Below are 3,833 nucleotides of genomic sequence, written 5' to 3'. Positions count from 1 at the left end.
CTATGAAAACCGGTATTTCACTTCTCAATTAAATATAAAGAAATATGCGTTAGGGAATGAAAGATTCTACGGAGATATCACCACAAGAATACAAACGGCTTGATTAACAAAAACCTTGGACTCCAGCTATTGGCATTGCTTTTTGGTCATAAGAACATTCAGTAAAAGACCATGCTTGAATGGCGTTAATTAGCGTGAAAAGTTAAGAAAGTGTTGCAATTTACAAAAGACATAAAAAACGATTAAAGAAAAAAAATTCTTTGCAGACCATACGGTCTACGCAAGTAAAGAAGCGGATGATAAGCTAGCTTTTTATGCCAATGAGTTGGTCAGTTTAAGTTCCCAGACATGTCATGCAGCAGGAAGCAAATCCTATAGTTGCTACGATTGGCTAAAGGGAAAGTTTTGCAGAATCAAGGGAAATCACTTCTACAAGTGGCTGAGAATCGCGTAATGAATAAAAATTATGTATTGAAGATTCCAAGGTGGGAGACGCAAGATTCCAAGTAATACGAGTAACGAGTGAGCAAATGGAATATCACAGACTAACACAAGAATGCCTAAATGCATGTCATACCTTTTCACCATGAAACAGACGCAGTTCTGAGAGGAGAAACGAGAACAGAAGCCGAGAGCAGAACCGTGTTAAGCTGGAAGGCCCTACGATAAGGGACGGACGGACACCCACGTCGCCAGCTAACTGCTAGGATCACACCACCCGCAAGTTTTAGCTTGATACTTTTTCGCGTCTCTGTTACGTTAGGACCAACCCCCAGCCCATGTTAAAAGATAGAGCCCTCCAGAAGAACAGTATAGATCTTACGATAACGCTAAAAGGACCACACCAGCTGCAAGTTTTAGCGTGAGACTTTCTCGCGTCTGTTACGTTGCAAACTTTAAAAACATTGCCCCACCACGAAACGTATAATGTTTGTCATTGGATAGACAGAATTTTTGTAGGCGGAGCTTAAGGTTAACATTGAGACCCTGATTGGTAATATGAAAACACAGCCAGATAGTTTTTTTTTAAACCAACTTCGGTAAATTATAGTAAGGAGAAGTTAGGGAGAGTTACTTCCGAGACGGCGAGGTGAGCGGAGCTGTGCTGTCCGCCGCCCCCTGACGAACACCGACAAGGTAATGAGCGCACGCGATGCCGCATAACAGCGCATAAAGCTTCTCTCAGAACTGCAGAAGTCTCATCTGTTACATCCCTTTTTTGCGTAATACTAGTGTCGATCGTCAATTAAAGCTCATGGTGTTCACATTTGCCACTTGAAGTAAAAATCTGAAACGCGATGATTTTTCTGTTATATAGTTATTGAAAAGCCACATCAGCCACTGTAATTTACGACAAGTTAGATAAGTAATTAAAGATAATTGAGAGTCACTGTAGACCATTTTGATAGTTTTCTCTCTTGTGAAACTTAATTTAAACCTACATTATAGATGTGATATGGCATAGGTCATCCTTCGATCCATTGTAGAACTTGGAAACCCATTCAGGGAATATTTGTTCACATTTTTGTTGGTTTTTACCATCCTGTATTAAAACATTTCCTTTTATCAATAGTGCAATTTATAAACAATGTTTTGTGATTAGAATAAAATTTCCAATGGTAAACTTAACTGCTTTTTCGACGTTATTTTACCAGCTAACTAAAAATAGGAAAGCCTTGAACCCCTTCCACTAAATTTAGTTAGTATTAAGATTCTTTTACAGGGAGTGCAGTTAAGCTGACGCTGAAATCATTAAGTATTTGGTTATATCATCGCTAGTCTCACTGAACTCTTCTGAATTCTACATGTCATGTGTGGTCTGGCGTCTTCTTACCAGCAACAGGTCCCAGGTTCAAACTAGTCAATTCCCTAAAAAACACGCTCAGAGCGTCGTTGCGCGAAAGTGGTAGGGAGACACGATATAGAACAAGCAGACACCACGCAGAATATTTAGAGACTGATGGTTCAAATGGCTCTGAGCACTATGGGACTTAACTTCTGATGTCATCAGTCCCCTAGAACTTAGAACTACTTAAACCTAACTAACCTAAGGACACCACACACATCCATACGTGAGGCAGCATTCGAACCTGCGACCGTAGTGGTCACATGGTTCCAGACTGAAGCGCCTAGAACCGCACGGCCACACAGGCCGGCTAGGGACTGATGACCTCAGCAGTTTGGTCCCACAGGAGCTTACCACAGACGGACGGTTGCCATGGGACACTGTTGGGTCGGAAACGCTTGCTCAGGAAGAAGGCCTACACTACGCTTGTCCGTCCGCTTTTAGAATATTGTTGCACGGTGTGGGATCCTTACCAGATAGGGCTGTCGGAGTTCAAAGAAGGGCAGCACGTTATATCGCGAAATATGGGAGAGAGTATCACTGAAATGATAGAGGATTTGGGATGGGTATCATTAAAACAAAGGCGTTTTCGTTGCGACGAAATTCCAATCACCAACTTTCTCCTCCGGATGCGAAAATATATTGTTGACACCGACCTACATAGGAAGAAACGATCACCTCGATAAAATAATGGAAATCAGAGCTCGTACGGAAAGATATAGGTGTTCGTTCTTTCCGCGCGCTATACGAGATTGGAATAATAGAAAATTGTGAAGGTATATGAAGATAGTAACTGTTCTCGAAAGAACAGGTACCACTGATGACCGTGCAGCTTCTCTAGAATAAATGATAATTAATTGAAACGCTCAGCTGCCGACAGGTGTTGATGTACCTCGGAGTACACGTTTTCAGCTGTCCCCATCGAGGTATATCAACACCTGTCGGCAGCTGAGGGTTTCAATTAATTATCATTTATTCTAGAGAAGCTGCACGGTAATCAGTGGTATCTGTTCCTTCGAGAACAGTTACTATCTTCATATATGTAGTTGAAGGCTACCCAGCCATTGACCTTCGTGTGTGCGAATGCGCAAAGATTGCCCGAACTCTTACGGGAATCGTCACCTTAGTGTGCCCGAGTAATGACTGGATGGGCAAATACCTATTACGTACATTACGTATGTTGATTGTGGATAGTTGGGAATGGGGGTCTCACGGGAAGCGTGCAAGGGTTAAGTCCCTGCAGTCGCGCTATTCATCTGTGTCCTCGGTGGCTCAGATGGATAGAGCGTCTGCCATGTAAGCAGGAGATCCCGGGTTCGAGTCCCGGTCGGGGCACACGTTTTCAGCTGTCCCCATCGAGGTTGTATCAACACGTAAAGTGCCCTCCGCCACACACCGTTGGGTGGCTTGCGGAGTATAAATGTAGATGTAGATGTAGATGAACAACACCTATCGGCATCTGAGGGTTTCAATTAATTATCAATTCTGAAGGTAATTCGATGAACCTTCTGCCAGGCACTTAAATGTGATTTGCAGAGTATCCATGTAGATGTAGATGAAAACTCGTCCCGTGTCGCACGTGCTCAAAACGATTCATACTGCAGAATTCATGCAAACATACTCGCCGAAAATACTGACGAATAACGAGTGCTGCATATCCAAGTTACACAGATCGGCCTTTCCTGCCAAGAAGAACAGGGAATTGCTATGTAGGAACAATTCGAGCAAGAGGCAGGGCGCATAAGCACTCCTTGAATTGCAGACTAAACGTAAATAACGAAAACGCATTTTTGGTAAAAATTGGTCAAAACATGATCCTGTGCCCTCCGCATTGGATTAGCCGTTTTGAATATTGAAAATCTGACTTCAGCTTCCTGTTCAGCGACATTAAAAATATATATGTAACACTCAGTTCATGCAAATCGAAGTAATAATATAACTAAAAGTTTTCCCTCAACTTTGAACACTTTTTTTTTCGAGAAACGTT

General features: G+C 42.4%; 1 non-coding gene across 1 annotated transcript; it reads left to right on the top strand.

The window, feature by feature from the left end:
* Positions 1-3,107: 3,107 nt before the first annotated feature.
* Positions 3,108-3,181, top strand: Trnat-ugu (transfer RNA threonine (anticodon UGU)). Its single transcript has one exon. It is a non-coding gene; the product is annotated as a tRNA-Thr (tRNA).
* The last annotated feature ends 652 nt before the right edge of the window (positions 3,182-3,833 follow it).

The sequence above is a fragment of the Schistocerca cancellata genome, chromosome 8 (genome assembly GCF_023864275.1).
Source record: "Schistocerca cancellata isolate TAMUIC-IGC-003103 chromosome 8, iqSchCanc2.1, whole genome shotgun sequence".
Classification (NCBI taxonomy): Eukaryota; Metazoa; Arthropoda; class Insecta; order Orthoptera; family Acrididae; genus Schistocerca; species Schistocerca cancellata.
Note: the sequence above shows the minus strand (reverse complement) of the source record. Positions and strands in the feature narration are given on the sequence as shown.